Genomic DNA, 23,766 nt, shown 5'->3' on the forward strand with positions numbered 1-23,766 from the left:
GAAGAGAGCACTGGCATTCGCCAGCAGTCTTCTGGTCATCAGCATCATGAGAAGGCATAGTGGAAGAAAGATGAAAAGAGATTTCAGGGTAATGCTTTACTGAACAGAAAAATTCACCGGAAATTACTTGAGAAGAAGAGATGAAAGTGAAAAGTGTGAATTGCAAATAACCCTCTCCCCCTTTATATACTAATCGCAATTAATGCGGTGAATTTAATGCGAAGGAGAGAGAAACCGAAGGTGCAATGAAACTATGACACGTGGCAAAAAGCAGACTGGCAACAGCTGTTGACAGGACGTGTGCCAGTAATTTCGCGGCCACGCGCCCGAAAAATCGCGCCCACGCGCCTGAAAAAGCGTCTGGAATGACCATATAATGTCACGTCACCATAACTTCCTGCACGTCCTGACAGTCAGAAGAAACCGTCGCGCGACGTTTCAGAGGTTTGGACTGTTCCTATCTTTCCACCAACCTTTCGAATTTCAAAATTCAAAATTTAAAAAGAAGCGGGAAAATACCCCCTTACCTTGGCAAACAAGTAACCATAAGACGGATGCGGGTACAGTGTTAAGGCAAAACCCTTCACATACCTAGCACCCGCAGGGAATTGAAGCCAAGAAAACCTTGGCGAACAAGTAACCATAAGACGGATGCGGGTACAGTGTAAAGGCAAAACCCTTCACATACCTAGCACCCGCAGGGAATTGAAGCCAAGAAAACCTTGGCGAACAAGTAACCATAAGACGGATGCGGGTACAGTGTTAAGGCAAAACCCTTCACATACCTAGCACCCGCAGGGAATTGAAGCCAAGTACCTCGGCAACCAAGTAACTATAAGACAGGTGCGGGTACAGTGTAAAGGCAAAACCCTTCACATACCTAGCACCCGCAGGGAATTGACGCCAGGAATACCTTGGAAGTAAAGTAACCGTAAGACGAGCGCAGGTACAGTGTTAAGGCAAAACCCTTCACATACCTAGCGCTCCGCTGGGAATTGAAACCAAGAAGGATCTTCTGGGCAATGCTTGCGGAAAAGGAAATAACATCCCCGCATAGCGGGAACGTCGAGAACTACGTTGTTTAAAGCTCCAGGATGGAATTGGTGGTTTTAACATAATTGATCACTATGTTCAAAACTACCAAAACCTCATGGAGAATCCACACAACTGGGACTCAATGCTCCTGACTTGCGAGGAGGTTACAGACCTACCCGCATCATACCCAAAGACCAAGCAGGAAACTCGGGCATTTCTGCAAGTGACAAGGACTTCCCATGGAAAACCTTACAAAACCCTTTTCAAAACCCCTTTTAAGTCCAAAAGTTCACCTCACTTTATTAAACACGCATGAGAAGAACATTGGACTGGGGGGACTTGAAGAGGTAGGTCCCAGCAGAGCCCAGTTGGACCCGCAAGACTCACCTTAAACAGGGACGTCTGCGCAGAGACCAACTGGATCCGCAGGACCAACCATGCTCAGAGAAGTGACGTCCTTACGCGCAGTATGCAAGCTGGTCCCGCAGGAAATGCCTCCCATGGTGAAGGACTCCGCCTGTTCCCGCAGCCTCGGATACAAGCCATGAGTGAAGGCCACCCGCGCAGCATGGCTACACGCACTAGGCACTTAACTCTCCCCAGTGTCACCTGAAGGAATGAGCAAAGGCGGGAGGGGGAAAACTCCCGCCTAAATGAGCCAGTCCGTATGGAGGATCTTTTGTGTGATACCTGACGAGGTACAGACAAAAGATCTGACCAAGAATGCGACAGCTCACTGACAGCAGCATGGCAGACAGCACGCCACAGCACTGTGACCAATAGCCGCCGCCTACCCACCAACTCCTGCCATACCACGTGCCTAGCCTGTTGTTGGCAGAAGAGGAAGAGTGCACGACACGCCTGCTCTGTGTCAGCCGCTACCTATCCACCACTCACAGGCAGGGCACGTGCATAGGTTACAGTTGGTAGCGTGTTGGGCCGGCTAAACCCCTTGGAAACCTACCTTCGGCTATAAATACCCCAAATGGTATGACCATCTCATCTTATCATATTATCATCATATATACCTGATATCTGCTCTAGCAATCTCTTAATATACTTTTATATTTAAAGAGCAATCTAGTCTGATTCTCACGCCGGAGGGTGGTCACAAGGAGGAACCCCCCCCCCTTCTCAGTGACGAGCTCACGGTGTCTGTTTTGCAGGTTATCAGAAGAACCATCTTCCAAGGGTCTAACCCCTCGTGGGAAACAGCTCTCCAACCCCTAGGTTACCAGTAATCGGTCGGGGTTCGACTGGTGTTTCTTCATAAACGTTGGTTATTTATTCATAAACTTTGATGATGAATTTAATATGAAAGCAATCGTGTTGACTTTTGAGATCCAAATTAATGATATTAAGTTCTTGTATAGTAAAACTACATGTTTGACCAATTAAAAACTAAACATATATTTCAAGCCGAAATTGACATGAAAAGATTCATCATAGTTTCAACTTTCAAACATGTTGACTTGGAAGTTGTTCATCAAGTTCAAACTAAAATATAAAATTTCTGGATGTATGCAACTTTTTTTCATAAGAAATTAAAAACTTAATTTTCGTTAAATGTTGTATTCAGAAACATCATTTATTATTTTATCAACATTTTATCTTTATCTGACCCAGCCTATGCATGTTCGACTTCTGACTGTTATATGTCATCATTTTGAATATTTAAAAATGACAATTGTCATGCAACAAATGGGAAGATGTATTGAAATTTGGTATGGTTTATGAACTTCGACATGAAAACTTTAAACTTACTCTATCGACCTGTTAATGAAATAGTCACATTATTGATCGAAGGTTCTTGTGTCGTGTGTGCACTCTGGTCGAGCTCAGGCTCGGTGAAAAATGCAGGTGGTTTAGGTTGAGGCAATACACCATCATTGCCCAACATTAATACCACAGATGACATTGTTGGCCTATCTTCTGCATGATTTTGCACACATAACAAACCAATGTGTATTGATCTGAGTACCTCAGAGCTGACACACGAGTCGAGTAAACGTTGACCAACCAGATCAAGACTCTTGCCATTTTTATAAAGTCTCCACGCCTAACATTTATCAGAATTACTAAATTGTAAGTATAATATTCAAGTTAGACTACCGGAATCATTTTCTCTGTGTAGTGAACTTACGTGTCCAAGAAGGTTGTCACGGTGCTCGTGAGAAGAGAATTCTCGGTTCCTCACCCCGCTTACTATTTCCAAAACTAAAACACCGAAGCTAAAAACATCTGACTTTACAGAGAAAACTCCATGAACTGCATATTCTGGAGGAATGTAACCACTGCAAAGAATTTGACAAATCAATTAATATGAGCAACTGAGCATATTAAATTTATTGACTCGACTCGAGAGTGTAGCCCAGGATCGTTTATGCAATTAAGATCAATCGGATGAACAAGATGAGTATGCACATATTATCTCCAGGGACTCTCGAAACAGGGACAACAATAAACACACGCAATACACACTAATATTGCAACCTAAATGCCAATACATGGGAGGGGTATACACTTACAAATGACGGTTATTTAACCGTTTTTAACTTACTAACAGACAGGTATCCACATCTAAACGTCGGGTCCTAAAACCCGCGTCTTTTTTTGTTCAACTTGGACATTCCGGTTTGACTTTTTAAACCAAGTTTGACTTTCTAATTTTGACTCCTAGATTACATAGATTTTTTTACTAATTCTAAGTTAACAGAGAGAGTGAGATTTGGTTCAAGATTCTTACTAAGTTCCAACCACATTCTTTGTCTTAGCCAGAGTCTCGTAACCTTTGAATCTTCTAGCAAGCCCAAAATCTGATATCTTTGGGTTCATATCACTGTCCAACAAAATATTGGCAGCTTTTAGATCTCTGTGTATGATACGAAGGCGTGAATCTTGATGCAGATAAAGAAGGCCACGAGCAATCCCGTTGATGATGTGGAACCGTTTAGTCCAATCAAGTATTGAACTTTGGGTCTCATCTGCACAAAATTAACTATTGAATTTTATTCGGATGAAACGAGTACATCAATCGAAAACGATTCTTACCAAATAAAAATGTATCTAGGCTTCTATTGGACATGTATTCATAAACCAACATGATTTCATGTTTTTGAGCACAGAATCCTAGAAGCTTCACAAGGTTTCGATGCCGAAGCCTGTGAATACATCTAACCTCGTTCATAAACTCGTCGAGTCCTTGTGTAGAAGTTTCTGATAACCACTTCACTGCTATTTCTCGCCCGTTTTCCATTACACCCTTAAGATTACAAACATGATCATTAGCATCAAGACAAATATGCATGAATATGTTATTATGATACCTTGTAAACTGTACCAAAGCCACCTTCTCCAAGCTTATTGTTGACTGAGAAGTTATTGGTCAACTTAGATAATTCAGAAAAACTGAAAAACAGCAACTCTAAATCGTTTCCCTGGCCCCTCCTGTATAATCTTCAGAAAGAGTTTTTACCAGATTACCTAAAAAGTGATACATCTGATTACTTCATATTACACAAATAAGAATGCATACTTAATTCCACATTGTGGGCATGCTTCGGATCACATAAGTGGTAAGACACACACATATTGCAGTACCTTGCTTTCGAGCAGGAGACAGTTTCTTCTTCCAAGCATACACTCCCATAGTCACGCCTACAAGAACCAAGCCAACCATAGATGCAGCCACCGCTATGATTACTTTCCTGTTAAAGCGAGAGTGCATAGCTGAAAGGCATATTTACAACCATATGTTGACTCCGGTTCTAGGTCAACAATTGTGTAAATAATACTTATTGTCGAAGCACGAAATGAATCTGACCTGATCCAAGACGATGCTTCCACGGATTTCGAGATGAACGAACCACGTCTTGCGCTTCTCCCCCGGCTGCTCCAGATCTGCAATGGCGTTTGGGGATGTGGAGGTGACCGCTAAGATGATCTTGAAGATCTCTTGTTCACAGACACAAAAACTGGTGGTGGCACCTATTGAGCATCCCCTTGATAAGGAGGTGAAGACCTCCTTATATAGAGAGCCTCATGGCCACCATCATGGTACCCTAATGGGCCTAGCCCAATTAGGGTTACCTCCACAAACCTCCTCAGCCCAATAACAAATGATATTAGTCCATATAATAAAATAAACCAAATATAATAGATTTAGGATCGTAAAACCGGGTTTAATACCATACCCCTACAAGCCCCCCCAAGTCCAGCGTTGCTCCTGGGCGCGCAAGCGCTTAGGTGGAGCGCTGGACTTTATAAGGTGTTAGGGCGGTTTTTTCCCTTTTCTTCGGCCTTATCTTTATTGTCTTTGAGTTTTGGGAGATTTTCTCCATGATGGTGACGCGTTGTGGTCCTTATGATAATGATGGTGTCGAGTTATAAGGATAATAAAGCTTGCGCATGAGGCGACTTACGAGCTATAAGAATAATAAAGCTTACGCGTGAGGCGACTTGCGAGCTATAAGAATAATAAAGCTTGCGCGTGAGGCGACTTACGAGCTATAAGAATAATAAAGCATGCGCGCGAGAGGCGTCTTACGAGCTGAGAATAATAAAGCCTGCGCGCGAGAGGCGTCTTACGAGCTAAGAGTAATAAAGCCTGCGCGCGAGAGGCGTCTTACAAGCTGAGAATAATAAAGCCTGCGCGCGAGAGGCGTCTTACGAGCAAAGAGTAATTAAGCCTGCGCGCGAGAGGCGTCTTACGAGCTGTAAAAGTAATGAAGCTTGCGCGCGAGGCGTCTTACGAGCTATAATAATAATTGAGCTGGCGCGTGAGGCGACTTACAAGCAGTAAAAGTAATGAAGCATGCGCGCGAGAGGCGTCTTACAAGCTGAGAATAACAAAATCCTGCGCGCGAGAGGCGTCTTACGAGCTATAATAATAACTGAGCTGGCGCGTGAGGCGACTTACGAGCTGTAGAATTAATGAAGCCTGCGCGCGAGAGGCGTCTTACAAGCTGAGAATAACAAAAGCCTGCGCGCGAGAGGCGTCTTACGAGCTAAGAATAATAAAAGCTTGCACGCGAGAGGCGTCTTACGAGCTAAAAGTAGTAAAGCCTGCGCGCGAGAGGCGTCTTACGAGCTAAGAGTAATAAAAGCCTGCGCGCGAGAGGCGTCTTACGAGCTAAGAATGATAAAGCTTGCGCGCGAGAGGCGTCTTACGAGCTGTAAATAATAAGGAAGCTTGCGCGTGAGGCGTCTTACGAGCTATAATTGAGCTGGCGCGTGAGGCGACTTACGAGCTGTAAAAGTAATGAAGCTTGCGCGCGAGGCGTCTTACGAGCTATAATAATAATTGAGCTGGCGTGTGAGGCGACTTACAAGCTGTAAAAGTAATGAAGCTTGCGCGCGAGGCGTCTTACGAGCTGTAAATAATAAAGAAGCTTGCGCGCGGGGCGTCTTACGTGCTATAATTGAGCTGGCGCGTGAGGCGACTTACGAGCTGTAATATGATGATGACTGGCCCAAAAGGGCCTCTTCTGCGCAGGACAACTGTCCTGGCTTGTCTTCAAAATAGTGGAGGCACAAATGGTGCTCGTGCGGCTCATAGCCGAACCTTTAAGTATGGCGCGTAGCCATATGGGATATTGTGAGGATTCCCAGCCTTTAAGTATGGCGCGTAGCCATATGGGATATTATGAGGGTCCCCAACCTTCAAGTATGGCGCGTAGCCATATGGGATATTATGAGGATTCCCAACCTTTAAGTATGGCGCGAAGCCAAATGGGATATTATGAGGGTCCCCAACCTTTAAGCGTGGCTCGTAGCCGTATGGGATATTGTGAGGATTCCCAACCTTTAAGTGTGGCGCGTAGCCACATGGGATATTATGAGGGTCCCCAACCTTTAAGTGTGGCGCGTGGCCATATGGGATATTATGAGGATTCCCAACCTTTAAGTGTGGCGCGTGGCCATATGGGATATTATGAGGATTCCCAACCTTTAAGTGTGGCGCGTGGCCATATGGGATATTATGAGGATTCCCAACCTTTAAGTATGGCACGTAGCCACATGGGATATTATGAGGGTCCCCAACCTTTAAGTGTGGCGCGTGGCCATATGGGATATTATGAGGATTCCCAACCTTTAAGTGTGGCGCGTAGCCACATGGGATATTATGAGGATTCCCAACCTTTAAGTGTGGCACGTAGCCATATGGGATATTATGAGGATTCCCAACCTTTAAGTGTGGCGCGTAGCCACATGAGTACAATCATGGTTGTTCTTATCCTGACTTGGGATTACTGTTCATTTGTTGTCGCTTACGCGCGGCCCGCGCAAAGTCTCCTTTATTCTCACGTGCAGATGTGGTGCGTGAGCGTGCATGATGCGTGAGCATCTGATGTATGAGCATACGTGAAGCCCAATAACATACGATGCGTGAGCATGTGATATGCGTGAGCATACGTGATGCGTGAGCATACGTGATGCGTGAGCATACGTGGTATGCGTGAGCATATGGCGTAGAGTAATCGTTGGGAGCGCGCATGCCACCAGCTGTGGCGTAGTGATTACCGGGGGCGCGCATGCGACCCGCTGTGGCGTAGAGTAATCGCCGGAGGCGTGCATGCGACCCGCTGTGGCGTAGAGTAATCGCCTGGGCGCGCATGTGACCCGCCGTGGCGTAGAGTAATCGTCGGGGGCGCGCATGCGACCCGCTGTGGCGTAGAGTACTCGCCTGGGCGCGCATGATCCAAAGATTTTGAACATCCACATCAGGTAGGTTTTATGTAAAACCAACAGATCTGATAGGGTTTATAAACCTATGAATATGAGGTGTGGCTGCTGCTCGAACGAACCCAGATCTGAAAACACAGATCTAAGGGTTTTCCCCAAAAGCTCGGTGGTTTCTTCCTGTATATTTCCAGATCTGGAAGTATTTTTAGATCCACGGATTTTTGGATTTCCGTAGAACATATCTGAAAGAAGAAACCGTAGATCCGAGATATTGATGAACAGATCGGAGGGCGGAGAAGAGAGGCAAGTGTGGTTCATTGCCGTCCCACGGATGGCGCCAATGTCGAAGCACGAAATGAATCTGACCTGATCCAAGACGTTGCTTCCACGGATTTCGAGATGAACGAACCACGTCTTGCGCTTCTCCCCCGGCTGCTCCAGATCTGCAATGGCGTTTGGGGATGTGGAGGTGACCGCTAAGATGATCTTGAAGATCTCTTGTTCACAGACACAAAAACTGGTGGTGGCACCTATTGAGCATCCCCTTGATAAGGAGGTGAAGACCTCCTTATATAGAGAGCCTCATGGCCACCATCATGGTACCCTAATGGGCCTAGCCCAATTAGGGTTACCTCCACAAACCTCCTCAGCCCAATAACAAATGATATTAGTCCATATAATAAAATAAACCAAATATAATAGATTTAGGATCGTAAAACCGGGTTTAATACCATACCCCTACACTTATATATGAAACACTTTCAGTGATGCATACCTGATAATTTGGATGAGGCTATTCTTATGTAAAGTTCTTGAATTTCATTATATTCTCTAATATCCGTCAGATCATCAAACCATAGCAAACATTCATTTCCACCTCTTCTAATATCCATATTTCCATAAGCTGTACACGAACGGTTCCTGTTACATGCCTGTTTACATTCTCTAAGGTTCATGCTCAGATTATACCATGAACGTCGAGTGTCTGGCAATTTCACACCCGAAAGTTTTTGAAATCCGTCTTCGTTTCCAAAACGTAACGCCTTTTCACGCTGACAACCGCCTGACCAATTTCCTGCATTCCATTGTACGGGATATCTTGGTTCAAACCCTTCCAAACAACCGCATACAGGTGAACTGTTAATGTTACAGATACCGAATGCACCACAAAGTCCATATTGGGCACACATATCAACCGTCGTGGCCAAATATGGCATCCAACCTTGGGCGGGGTCCATCCAGTTCAACCGCATTTCATTGCCTTCTGGACTTATATACACCCGTGACATAACCGAGCTGCTGTTAATAAGATGAAATATACTATACACCTCTTTTTCATTGAAGATAAAATCATACGTGTATATTGGATTTGGTTTACTAGGAAAACCACTAAACCTGACACCGGTCCACGGTCCAAATCTCAACTGTAAAACCGAACCTCGCCTTTGAAACGCTTGTGGATATCCATTTGTATCCATCCAACTTACATACAGACCCGGGGAAGGATCATCCATACTTTTCCAAGATGTCAACCGCCTTAGGCCCGTTACCAAATCCTTCCTGAAGAGGTATGTACCTGCCTCAACATCGAGCAGGGCGGGTCAACCCACAACATAAATACAAGAGACTTAAAATCAAGATATTATGAAGGCACAAAGCCAAAACCCATGCGCATGGCGCATACCACATATGCTCAGGCATTACATGCTCAGGCACCACAGATGCTCAGGCATCACATATGCTCACGCACATCACATGCTCACGCATATCGCATCTGCGCGTGGCGCATCCGTGCGTGGCGCATATCACATGCTTGTACATCAAATCTGCGCATGAAATATCTGCGCGTGAGAATAAAGAGAAGACCTCGCGCATCCTCAGGATAGGCGCATATCACACATGCACATAATCAACCTCGTCCTTATCCAAATCAGGATTAGGGCAACCTTGATTGTGCACGTCAGACAACCTTCCAGAAGGTATCTTTTTAAGGAATAAGGATATGCTGATGTTGACAGCTGCTAAATGAAAGGTGGACAACTCAGCATGACTCATGTGCTACCACGTGATTATAACCAATGAAAAAGCACCAGGTGTCCCCAAGGACACGTGGCGCAAATCGATTGGAGGAGGCCAGCAAAACCCTAATTGGGTCTTAGCTCAATCAGTGGAAACCCTAGCACTGACTCATGTGCTACCACGTGATTATAACCAATGAAAAAGCACCAGGTGTCCCAAAGGACACGTGGCGCAAATCGATTGGAGGAGGCCAACACAACCCTAATTGGGTCTTAGCTCAATCAGTGGAAACCCTAGCACCATAAATATGGCATCAACTCCACAAGGAGTTACATTCACATCCACATCTACAGACACAATCATGCAGAGTAACACAACAATCATCACAGAGTATTCAGCTATTAAGCAATACTCTCCAGATTTCCTTACTCTCACATTATTATCTTCTCCTACATATACTTATTCTCACGCCGGAGGGTTACCCCAAAGAGGACCCCTCTGTCCCTTTCTGAGGGGTAAGTTAACGGCGTTGTTCATTTTGTAGGTGGAAGAACACAGATCCAGAAGAACCATCGGTGAAATAGTACAATCAAAACCCGAGGAAAGTAGATCTGCTACCAGTGAGTAGATCCACGTTTCTTCATTGGCGCCATCCACTGTTACAAGCGGCAATCAGATCTCTTCAGATCTATATATAAAAACAAAAAATCACCATGGTTTCTGGCGTTCATAACGTTGATCAAGTTCTGGAGGATATTGAACGTGGGGATGTTAATGAGGGACAGCAGTTTCTGAGGGTGCCGCGTGATTCTACGCGCACCACCAGTAACCGTCCCTTCATCACAACTCCTCACGGCCAGACTGCAACTCCTCCAGACGATCTCACGTTACAAAATCTTGCCGGCGCGAAACAAAAGGGACCAATGGGTCCAGAAGAAGAAACAAATGATCCGAAAGAATGGCTCATAAACGAGCAGCGGCGTCTAATGGAACAGTACAATGAGATGGTCAAACAGAAAAAGCTAGCCGACTTAACACAAAGGCAAGCGTTTGATAAGCAAACTGTTCATGGAACAAAAAGGCCGCGCGCGCCGGAAGAAGGACATTCTGTTCACACTGCACAAACAGAGTTCAGTGATGAAGAAGTGCACAGCATGAGGAAGACGCGAGATACTCATGCAGGAGGCTCACAGCTCCGCGCGCCTGTGAACATGGCGCCCGAAGCCAGAGCCGATCTGGATCTGCACATGCCGTACAACCCACCAGTTAGAGGGCAAGTGGACGTAACCACACCGTACAGACCAGCCATCTTGGTGAAACATTCAAAGTTCACTGGGCGCATCGCGAAGGCTCCCATCCAGCACAAGACCAAGATGCCAAGTGGTCTGGGCAAATATGACGGCACAACAGATCCAGATGATTTCTTGCAAGGTTTTTACAACACGGGAAACCTAGAGAGCTGGACGATGCCAACATGGTGTCACATGTTTGCTCGCTGCCTCACGGGCGCGGCGCGTGTCTGGTTCGAGAGCTTGCCGACTGGTCAAATTGATGGATTCGAGGAACTATTGGAGAAGTTCCAAGCCCACTTCGTACAACAGCGCAGACACACGCGCGACCCTGATGACATCATGCACTGCGTGCGCAGGAATGATGAAACGATTGAAGACTACATCACTCGTTTCAATCAGGAGTCTCTGGCAATCGGAGGTATAACTGAGCAACTCCTGCGCGTGGCCTTTATACAAGGCGCGCGCAGTGATCAACTACGCCGAGCTCTCGTAAGCAGAGAGGGTATGCCCACCACTTGGGCAAAACTAATGGAAGCATCGCGAGTCTTCGTGAGAAATGAAAAACAAATTGCCCAGGATAGGGCAAGAGAAAGAGCGCATCAAGCCGAGTCACCGCGCAGCAAAGAGAAGAGGGGCAAACAGAACTCTGTATGGTCCAGGTTGCAACCAACCAGTTTTTCTTCCGCAGAAAAGCAGGCGCAACCAAGCTCACCCCAGCCCCAAAAAGATGTTCGTAATCGCGGGGAGGGTGACAAGAGGGAGGGTGGCAGAGATCCTAGCAGACCTCTGCCAAGAATATGGACTCCCCTCACTAAAACACCTTCACAGGTGTTAAGTACTGAGAATGTCCAATTCAAGAGCCCCAAACCACTACACTACAAGGGAACTTCAGACGGTGGCAAGTACTGTGAGTTTCACAAGTCCACAGGACACAACACTGATGCATGCCACCACCTGAAGGATGCAATTGAAAAGGATGTGAAATCAGGCAAGCTGGCTCACTTGGTGAAACACCCAAGAAGGGAAGATGAGCAACCAGAAGGAGCCTCTGCCAACAAGAAATTCAAAAGAATCTGTGTGGCCGAAGGGGGACGGCAAGGGCAGAAGTCAAGAAAGAGAAGCGCGCAAATCCACGGAGATTGGCGCGAGCAGCAAGTTATTTTCCCAACAATCAGGGGAGGCCCTTCAATCAGAAGTCCTCTTGTCATCACCACACACATTGCTCACTACGAGGTGTCAAAAGTCCTGGTGGATACCGGAAGCGAATCTGACATCATGTATGAGCAATGTTTCAGAAAGTTAGACCCGGCAGACCAAGCGCGGCTCGAAATCGTGAACGCACCAATCTGTGGTGTTTCAAATGAAATCATTCATCCCCTAGGTCAAATACAGTTTGAACTAACTATGGGGGATGATGAGCACAAGCGAGCCGAAGTTGTCAACTTCTTGGTCTTGCCCACCACGTCATGCCACAATATGATCCTGGGTAGAGGAACGATTGCCCAATTTCATGCTATACCGTCGCCAGCGCACGGCGCATTGGGGTTCCCTACACCAACAGGTGTAACATTTGTTTACCGCGATCATTTGTGCGCAGTGACAAGTACGCCGCGGGAGGGGAGAATGAAACTTCCAATGGCAGACAACGCGCCAGAGAAGTGGATTTTAAACCCAAAATTCCCAGAGCAAACAATCACAATTGGCGCTACCATATCAGACGAAACGAGGTTGAGAATGAAAAGGCTGCTCACAAAATATACGTCGGTCTTCGCGTGGCAACACTCTGATATGACTGGGGTCCCGCGAGACTTGGCGCAACATTCTCTCAACACGTTCAAGTCGGTAGAGCCAATTGCTCAGAAGAAGAGAGTCATGGGGGATGAGAAGGCGAAGGCCATGAATGAGCAAGTTGAGGACCTATTGCGCGCAAACATCATCCGCCCAATCCGATACCAGACATGGGTAGCCAATCCGGTGATGGTAAAGAAAAGCAACGGGTCATGGAGGATGTGTATCGACTTCAAGGACCTCAACAAAGCATGTCCGAAAGATTGTTACCCCCTCCCAAACATCGACGCAAAGGTGGACTCCGTGGCGCCATTCAAGCTAAAATGTTTCCTGGATGCCTACAAAGGCTATCACCAGATTCAAATGGCGCCACAAGATGAGGACAAGACTGCCTTCAGAACCGACAAGGGTGTGTTTTGTTACACAAAAATGCCCTTTGGTTTAAAGAATGCGGGAGCCACCTATCAGAGACTTATGGATTCGGTTTTCAATGAACAAATCGGAAGAAATCTAGAAGTCTACGTTGATGATTTGGTGATCAAGAGTAGGGAGGAGAAACACATGCTCAAAGACATCGAGGAAACTCTTCAGCGCCTAAAGGAAGTCAACATGAAGCTCAACCCGAGCAAATGCACTTTCGGCGCGGAAGAGGGCAAATTTCTCGGTGTAATGGTCACCAAGGATGGTTTCAAGGTGAACCCTGAAAAGGTGGAAGCCATCCTTGACATGCCTTCGCCATCCACCATGAAAGAAGTTCAGAAGCTGAATGGTAGATTGGTGTCAATCAACAGGTTCCTAGCGAACCACGCCACCAAATCTACTCCATTCGTTAACACTTTGAGGAATTGCTTGAAGAAGAGCCAATTCAAGTGGACGCCTGAGGCCGAGCAAGCTTTCAATGAGATAAAAGAATATCTGATAAAGCTGCCCGCGCTCACAGCTCCACTTCCTGGCGAAACCCTTACATTGTACTTGTCAGCTGGAGAGCGCGCCATCGGCGCATTATTATTGGTGGATCGCAAGGGGATCCAAACGCCAATATACTATGTAAGTCGGGTGCTGACAGACCCTGAGACGCGCTACTCCATCATGGAGAAGTTAGTTTTGTCACTAACACACGCGTCGCGCAAGCTTCATAGATATTTCAATGGTCATCCTATTGAAGTCCTGACTGGTTATAACATCCAGCAAGTCTTGCGACGCCCCGCGCTCTTAGGAAGGCTGACAAAGTGGGCGCTGGAATTAGGTGAGCACACGATCACCTATAAGCCCCGTCCAGCGACAAAAAATCAAGTCTTAGCGGATTTCATCGCAGAAATCCCTGAGGGAAAGATTGAAGAAGCTCAGCGCGAGGTAGACCCTCCGCGAGCAAATGATGAAGAAGATGTTTGGAGGCTATTCACGGATGGAGCCTCAAACAACGAAGGGTCCGGCGCAGGCCTCAAACTGGTAGATCCTGAGAATCATGAGTATACTTATGCTATCAGGTTGGACTTCAAGAGTACCAACAATGAAGCTGAGTATGAAGCCCTGCTGGCTGGTCTGCGCATCGCGCGCAAGTTTGGAGTTAAAAGGCTAGAGGCCCATGTTGATTCTTACTTGGTAGCAGCACAGGTCAATGGCCTTTATGATGCCAAGGAGAACACCATGCCTCTATATCTAGAGCAGGCAAAAAAGCTCACTGAGCAGTTTGACTTCTTCAAAATCATACACATCCCGCGCAGCGAAAACAAGTCCGCTGATGCGCTGAGTAAGATGGCATCAACCAACTTTGATCACTTTGGCAAAGATGTCAGGGTGGAAGTAATGAGCAACCCGTCGGTGCAAGCGCAGTCTGTCCTTGTAATTCATACAACCCCTTCGTCATGGATAACTCCAATAATGGACTTCCTGAAGGAGGGAAAGGTACCAGACGACCGCGCACAAGCGAGAAAGATAAGACACAAGGCGCAGAATTATGAACTACTTGATGGAACATTATATCGACGCTCTTATCTTGGGCCGCTCATGAAATGCCTGGATGCTGAAGAAGCAAGCTATGTGATTAGGGAGATTCACGAGGGAATCTGTGGAATACACGCTGGCCCGCGCATGGTGGTTGCCAAGGCAATGAGCGCAGGCTACTATTGGCCAGGCATGTACTTGGACGCGCTAAAAGAAATCCAAAAATGCAAGGCATGTCAGAGCTACGCGCCAAACACAATGCGGCCGAAGAATAACTTGATTCCAGTTACCTCCGCATGGCCTTTTCACAAATGGGCAATTGACATTGTGGGTCCCCTACCGCAAGCGCCTGGGCGATTGAAATTTTTGGTAGTGGCAGTAGACTATTTCACAAAATGGGTTGAAGCCAAGCCACTAGCAAAAATCACAGCTGAGGTGATGAAGCAATTTATCTGGAGTCACATCATTTGCCGTTTTGGCCTTCCTATGGAAATTGTAAGCGACAATGGCAAACAATTCACCGACAGGAAGATATCTAGCTGGCTCAAGGAATTGCACATCAAACAAATCTTCACTTTGGTCTACCACCCTCAGGGGAATGGCCAAGTGGAGCGCGCAAATCAAAGTTTGCTAAATGGGCTGAAGAAAAGGTTAGAGGGAGAATCTCATTCTTGGGTCGAAGAGCTACCTAATGTCCTGTGGGCGCATAGGACATTAAGCAAAACTAGCAATGGCGAGTCCCCATTTAGCCTAACCTATGGGACGGAGGCTATAATCCCGGCAGAAATTGGATGCCCATCCCTTAGGGTGCTCATGATGAGCAAGACTGATAACGAGCGCGAAAGAAGGTTGGATCTCAACTTGCTTGAAGGGCGCAGAGAAGCGGCTATCATCAGTGAAGCCAAATACAAGAAAAAGCTGGAAAAATATTATAATCAGCGCGTTAAAGAATGCCACTTCAAGAAAATTGATTTTGTCCTTCGAAACAATGAAGCTAGCCGCGCGATACCCTCAGGAAAAATGTCCCCCAATTGGGAGGGACCTTATCAAATCTCAGAAGAATTGGGGAAAGGCGCGTATGCTTTAAAAGATTTGAATGGAAAAAAGATACCGCGCGCGTGGAACGCAGCGCAACTTAGAAAGTGTTTCATGTAAAAAATTCAAGTTTGTAATCAAGGCTTTTAAGCCATTATGAATGAAAATTCGCGCTATCTTACACTATTTGTTCTATTACCTTTTGCATACATGTTTCACACTTCCTTTATTAATTTTGAGCAATATGACAACACTATATTGACTTCAAAATAAAAATAAAACGAAGTAAAACATACATGCGCGAGCCTTAGCTCAAACACGTTAACGAGTCTTAACTCTAAAACATCAGGGCCTTAGCCCAAAACTACGAGCCTTAGCTCAAAACACTCACAAACATCCATCCTACATCCCGCGCAGCCCGATCATAAAAATCCCTAAACACAACTAAGGCAAACTACATGCAAAATCATAGTTGTTAAGGTCTCAGGTCGAGGTCGCGCGCGGAATCATAGTGGATATCTGAGTGAAACATGCTGACATGTAATGGCTAAAACTCATAATTCCATATAAAAACGCGCGACAACGTCGCGCAAAAAAGGAATAGTGAAAAGTCATCGCGCGTGTCAGCATAAACAACATACTGCGAAACCACTTACAAAATAGGACTATGGTTAAGTGAATAGTTTCCTTACAACCTTGTTCTTATTTTAACGTGCAAGCATATCTTATATCTACACAAGCAAACATGAAGAGATGAATGGAAATGCGCAAGATGTGAAAAAGGGAAAAACAAATTTCATTCCATAACATTGAAATTTACAAGTGTGATGAGTTACAAATTATAAGTATAAAAAAAAAAAAAAAAAAAAAAAAAAAAAAAAAAACTGATGAAGGGCTTCTCAAGTCTCCACGTCGACGTCAGCCTCTTCATCATCCTCATCATCTCCCGCAGCGTCTGGCGCGGCCTGCTCCTCATCTCCGAACTGACCATAGTCGAGTTCTTCCTCCTCAATGGAGTCTTCTATCACGACAGTGTCAGGAGCAGATTCTTTCGCCGCGCCAGAGCCGCTGGCAGGGGCAACATCCCCAGCGCCACCATCATCGCCACCAGCCCCCTCGCATTCATCGAGCAACTTCTTCAGCGCCCCGAGGTCGGGCTGGTCAGCAAGCGCAGCTATCTGCAAATCATAAGAAATTTATTGAGTACAAAAACACTTGGAAAATTTATCAAGAAAAACTCATAAAGGTAAAGGTACCTGCTCAAGGATGGGGATGGGAGTATTCATATACTTCTCCCCCACCGCGGCCATGTCCGTGCAGGCCGCGTCGCTCTTATAAGGGTACTCGGATGGGTTCTTCTTCAACAGGCCATAGTCATAGCCATCCGTAAACCCTTCAGCGCGACCCACCAAGCGCGCGGCAGCATTGCAGTCCATCACAAGGGCCTGAAACTCGTCAGAGTATTTCATCGCCAAAGCGCAACGAGTCATGCCCTGTGACACTAGCCAGTGGCGATCCTGCGCGAGGCCAGCAACAGACGTCTCGAGGGCAGGAACCTGGGAGTTTAATAAATCAACAGTCCCCTTAGTCCTTTTTAGCTCCTCTTTATCGGACGCTGATGCCGCCAAAATTTCTTCTTTTTCCGCCTGCGCAGCATCAAGTGCTTCCTGGCTAGACGCTGCCGTCGCCAAGGCTTCGTCTCTATCGGCCTGCGCGGCCGCCAGCTCCCTCTTCAGGCGCGCAACCTCATTCTCCAGTGATGACTTTTCAGTGATAGACTGGACAAGAGATCGGTCACGCGCCTCCGCCTCTAACTCCAAGTCGCGCGCTCTGCGCGCGAACTTGGCCGCATCCGCCTCTGCCTCATGCAGCTTCTCCCGCGCCGCCTGAAGCTCATGCCCGCGCTTCACGAAGGCGCTGTTGGCACTGGCTCTGTTCTCACTAAGCTCGGCTTGGAGCTTTTCAGCTCTTTCGCGAGCATCAGAAAGATGCCAAGCAGCCACCTTAGCCTCTTGCTTCGCTTCCGCAAGAGCATCACGTACTTTTACGTAATCAGAGCGGAGCTCTTGGGAGGCAGCAATGAAGGCCGACCCAGCAAACAAATGATCATTGAGCAGGTCGTCGCGAGCGCGGTCCTCCTGGAACCTCCTTTCAGATGGAGGCACAGCATGAGCCCAGAATTCCGCACACACACCCATGGACTGAAAATTGTTGTCTTCAGTTATATTCCATCGCGGGCGATAAGTGTGATCGGCTTCCTGCAAAATACAAGAAATGTTCTAAGTCATAAAAACATACTTATATGGAAGTACGCGCAGCGGAGCAACAAATGAAAACATACATGCGGGGATGAAGCAGAAAAGTCAGCGCCAGCCCCACGAGAAGTCTGCGCTGCGAAGTCTTGTGGCATCGCAGGGCTGGCGCGCACTCCGAAGGAGTCTTCAGCTGGTGCCCCCTCATCCTCCTCATCTTCTTCAATCGGCCTCTTCTCCTGCGACCTGGAGGGCTCAAAACCAGTCTCGCGGGGAGGGCTGCGCGTAGGAGGAGGCGAAGGAGGTCTCGACGCCGCCAGTTCGGCGCGCAATACAGCTTCCTGCTCCTTTGTAACCCCAATAAGGGGAGATTCAGCACTAGCAGGAGCAGGAGCAGAACCAGCGGCGCCGGCAACGGCGCCAGGAGTCTCACCAGCAGCTGATGCGCCAGCTACAACTCCTATGAACAAATCAACAAGGAAAAATGGTTTATGACTTGATCCAAAAGAAAAATTCAGCAGACAAATGCGCAACACATACCTTGGCGCAATTCCGTTCGCGCGGCGAACATCGCCATAAAGTCCATTCTACCCTTTTTTGAGGGTAGAACGGGGGACTTCGAAGCAGTCTCCGGCGCAGCCTCGGCACCTTGTTGCGCCTGAGGCTGATCTGCTACCGTCGCCGGACCTGCAAACATTCAAATGAGCAAAGATTTAATAATAAATCAATCAAAATCGCGCTCATAGAACCATTATGGATAAGCAAAGTATACATGTCGCAGGCGCGGCACTGCTTCTCTCTTCAGCCGCGCGAAGGGAGGAGGTGGCGCCACTACGCCTCAAGTGGACAGGAGGTCTGCCCACTTTCACAGGCAGGGAAGCTAAAGAAACCTTGGTGGTAAACACCTGGGTTTCCTCAGGTCCCTTCGTTTGAGCATGGGGATGAGCGACAGGGGTGTCATCTTTCTTCTGTTTCTTACTGGCCCCTGCGCCAGTTTTCCCCTTAGCTTTGCGCTTTAGTAGGGGCGCCTCCTCTTCCTCCTCCTCCTCTTCCGCGAGCTCCAGCTCGTAGTTTTCGAGCGCATCTGCAATAGGTGCAACAAAAATGTTAAACCAAATCTGATATCATAAGGGCATAAACATAACTACAACGGCTTACCAGGCGCATCGCTGTCAAAGTCAAATCCCAGATCAACAGGGATGAACATATCAGCAAAGCGATCTGGGAAGCCCACCTCCCCAGCGCCTAGCGCAACGGAGCCGCCCTCCACCTGGTCATCGTAGGCGGCGTGGACATACTCCTTCGTCACTACACAAAAACAGGACAAATGATATCAGCAAAACAAATTGAATTCGCGCAGAAATAATACAAATAGTCAACTTACACAAGCCGTCAACTTGGATAGCGGGCTCGCGCGCCTTGTCGGCCCACAGCCTGCTCATGCCCACTCCCACCAGCGCCTCCTCGCAAATTTTCCTGGCGGGGGACGGTTCGGCGCTCAGCTTCTTCACCCAGGCGCCAGTTGGGTTTTTGAAAACACCCACATCCGCAGGCGCAGATGAGATTGAGCGCATGGTCATACGGATGGGGATCACGCCAGCCCGTATGTAGAAGAACCTCTCAGACCAGTCATGAAGGCTCTTGAATGAAACAGTGGAGCACTTCACCTTCTGACTGCGAGGAATAAAGGAGATCCAAGAATCTTGGATCTTGGGCTTATAAAAAAATTGAAAGCGCCGAGGTGTGGGCTCCTCGCGCTGTGATTTGCACATGAACTCGAAATGAGTCATGCGCACAAGTCCAAACGGATGGACTTGGGATATGTGAATCCCCAAAAACTGTAACACCGCGCCTACAAACCTTGTCATCGGAAGACGAAGGTTGCAGTGGGTGAAAAAATGGGTGTACAGTGAAATATAGCCGGGGGGCGGGTCCGCCGCCGTTTGCCCGGCCACAGGCAACATGCAGCCAAACACAGGGAGAAAACCCTGTGACGAGATGAGGCTGTCGAGATCGGCATGCTTCAATTTGCAGGGGATTTCATTCCACCTCTTGACCGCTTTGGTCCTCCCAACCTCCTCGGATGTGGTTTCAACAACCCTCTTCCCCTTCCCCTTCTGTTTCAAAGTCGACATCACCACAGATTTCACACGACGTCTTCGAGAGGCAATAGAGGTGATGGAGGGGTTAGACGAGTCTGAGCTATCAGACATACAACAACAACAGCAACAGATAATAAGCAGAAAATCGGAATGAAGATGAAAAGAAGCTCTGGAATAAACAACAATGAAGATGAAGATAAAAATTTTTCTAAGGGCTTGCTTTTATAGGCCCAGGAGAGAGAAAAATCGGCTCTGATCGGATTTCACGCGCCCCCACTCGCAGGTGTAAGCCAACGCGGGCGCGCCACGTGTCCCTGACACTGTTTGAGGGGACATAAAAACGGAACGGAACAGGCACGGAGCAGAGACGCGCCCCCACTCGCAGTTGCAAACCAATGCGAGTGCGACACGTGTTCCAGACAGCTGTGCGAGGGGACGTGAAAGGCAACTGTAGCACCTCGAGCACACGAAACGTCTGACACGTTTCCGGCGCACGTCACCACCAACCAACCACGTGTTTGGACGCTTTGTTTCAACCAAATGGATAGAACTTCGCGCAACGAGGGGAAACAACAAACAAAAAGACAAAACCCCATTAAAAGAGAAAAGCAATAAGTCTAATATCTATCTTACCTCGCTCGCGCGAGATAAGACACACATTAGACTGGGGGGGCTTGAAGAGGTATGTACCCGCCTCAACATCGAGCAGGGCGGGTCAACCCACAACATAAATACAAGAGACTTAAAATCAAGATATTATGAAGGCACAAAGCCAAAACCCATGCGCATGGCGCATACCACATATGCTCAGGCATTACATGCTCAGGCACCACAGATGCTCAGGCATCACATATGCTCACGCACATCACATGCTCACGCATATCGCATCTGCGCGTGGCGCATCCGTGCGTGGCGCATATCACATGCTTGTACATCAAATCTGCGCATGAAATATCTGCGCGTGAGAATAAAGAGAAGACCTCGCGCATCCTCAGGATAGGCGCATATCACACATGCACATAATCAACCTCGTCCTTATCCAAATCAGGATTAGGGCAACCTTGATTGTGCACGTCAGACAACCTTCCAGAAGGTATCTTTTTAAGGAATAAGGATATGCTGATGTTGACAGCTGCTAAATGAAAGGTGGACAACTCAGCATGACTCATGTGCTACCACGTGATTATAACCAATGAAAAAGCACCAGGTGTCCCCAAGGACACGTGGCGCAAATCGATTGGAGGAGGCCAGCAAAACCCTAATTGGGTCTTAGCTCAATCAGTGGAAACCCTAGCACTGACTCATGTGCTACCACGTGATTATAACCAATGAAAAAGCACCAGGTGTCCCAAAGGACACGTGGCGCAAATCAATTGGAGGAGGCCAACACAACCCTAATTGGGTCTTAGCTCAATCAGTGGAAACCCTAGCACCATAAATATGGCATCAACTCCACAAGGAGTTACATTCACATCCACATCTACAGACACAATCATACAGAGTAACACAACAATCATCACAGAGTATTCAGCTATTAAGCAATACTCTCCAGATTTCCTTACTCTCACATTATTATCTTCTCCTACATATACTTATTCTCACGCCGGAGGGTTACCCCAAAGAGGACCCCTCTGTCCCTTTCTGAGGGGTAAGTTAACGGCGTTGTTCATTTTGTAGGTGGAAGAACACAGATCCAGAAGAACCATCGGTGAAATAGTACAATCAAAACCCGAGGAAAGTAGATCTGCTACCAGTGAGTAGATCCACGTTTCTTCACTTCCCAAATTTCATTCCAGCTAGCAACGTGTCGGTTGGATAATCAAAGCTTTGCCAAATGTAATCTTGGTCAGTGTTATTACTATTATTATTATTATTATTATTATTATTATTATCATAGACAACAAGGTTACCAGAATCGAGAAGCTTTGCTACAAGGTTATTGTTACTGACCGATACTGACGAACTGGTAGACCAGATCATGGTATTATTATTGCCACTGAAAAGCAGTAGCTTTCCGTTGTTATTGACTCTGAGCACGCCTGTGGTACCGGTGAGTGGAGTTTCTCTGTTGGCAACCCATACAACCGTCTGAGGAGATATTTTCTTGAACCATATCCCCAAGTATCGGTTCCTTGAGTTACCAGGGGTAAAGAAGCCCAACTCATATGTTTCGTCAGCTGAAACAAGTGTATCATTGTCTCTGAGTGCTTGACCTGCAGTTATCGTATCCACTGCAGCAGAATTTAATAACAGCACAAACAGAGTGCAAGAAAACAACAGAAGTTGCAAAAAAACACCCATTGATGTGTTTTGCAGTCGCCCGTTTAACTAAAGACTTGTGCAGGTTGAGACACAATAAGTTTAGGTCCAATTATTGATCATAATTGTGTCTTTGAATTAAATGAACATAGACCCACAAAAGATTAAATCTATCCTGATAACCGTTTGTGAAGACTTTGCTATAAATGCTTGAAGGCTTATGTTGGTTGACAACTTGACATGGTCTTATACCCATAGCATTATTTATAGCATAATGATGGGTCCTCATACTTCTACTGCTTTCATTCATGTTATTGTTTTCCCAACTAAAAATGTTGACACTTTATATTGAATCTGTAAAAGTGACCTCATGCAGTGATACTAAAATGGTAGTATAAATATATTGGCTAGGGGACTAAATACAAATAAACTTATTAAACTAGTAGTATAAATAAACCCTAACATTACTCATGCGGAACCAGTAACGCATCAAGCACCGAGTTAAGCGTGTACCGGACCGTAGGGGTGTTCATTGGATCGGATAACGCATTATTCGGTTTATTTAGTTCGGATTTGAAAATTTTAGGACACTATCCGAAATCCAGTCAAATCCGAATTAGGTATATTCCTATCCGATCAGAATATATCCGAAAATAACCTAATAACAACTTTTTTCTAGTTTTTGGTCCCCCAACATTTTTACACGTTTCGAATCACAATAAACATACAAAACCGGAAAATATAAAAATTAGTCTTGAACATAAATTTAAAGTTCAAATTGCAAACAATAGTCTATATAAACAAACAAAACTAGAAAATACCACTAAAAACATGTTATTTATTCGGATTAAACGGATATCCAAACAATCCAAATTTTTTTAAATTTCATATCCCAATCCGAATTAGTTATTAGGATAGTCGGATCGATCCGATCCGAATAAGAAATGGGATCAAACTTTTGGGTTTCGGTTTCGTTTCGGATTTTTTCGGATTTCGTTAACACCCCTACCGGGCCGATTACGCACGTTAGGTGGCGCTGAACGTGCGTTTTCCGGCCCTGGTACATGTAACCAGCTCCGCATGCATAACCAGCACTAGAATGCATGTAACCGGCATTTAAACACGCGTAACCTACGCCTGAACGCAGGTAAGTAGATAAACGGTGCCGAAAATCAGAAACAAAGATGAAATGTACATAATTTTTTAAAAAATACTATAAACTAGTAATAACTTTAATTAACAGAATCATTATGGTATTCTTAACTTCAAATAAATTATCATATCATATATCAAATTTCAGACAACTTGGAATAAATAACAATGAAATTAAGAGGCTCACGATGTGTAGGTGGAGAA

The 23,766-nt window shown here is 46.3% G+C and overlaps 1 pseudogene across 1 annotated transcript; it reads right to left on the reverse strand.

Annotated features, from left to right (window-relative positions):
• Window positions 1-2,799: 2,799 nt before the first annotated feature.
• Window positions 2,800-22,452, reverse strand: LOC143554822 (G-type lectin S-receptor-like serine/threonine-protein kinase At4g27290; annotated as a pseudogene). Its single transcript, XR_013139089.1, has 8 exons — window positions 21,929-22,452; window positions 8,495-9,279; window positions 4,636-4,764; window positions 4,362-4,518; window positions 4,087-4,297; window positions 3,782-4,019; window positions 3,179-3,329; window positions 2,800-3,094 (listed from the first exon to the last, which is right to left on the reverse strand). The product of XR_013139089.1 is annotated as a G-type lectin S-receptor-like serine/threonine-protein kinase At4g27290 (transcript).
• Between the last annotated feature and the right edge of the window lie 1,314 nt (window positions 22,453-23,766).

The sequence above is a fragment of the Bidens hawaiensis genome, unplaced genomic scaffold (assembly GCF_021521415.1).
Source record: "Bidens hawaiensis isolate Kalapana, Puna unplaced genomic scaffold, B.hawaiensis_p1.1 tig00017855_1, whole genome shotgun sequence".
In the NCBI taxonomy this organism is placed as follows: Eukaryota; Viridiplantae; Streptophyta; class Magnoliopsida; order Asterales; family Asteraceae; genus Bidens; species Bidens hawaiensis.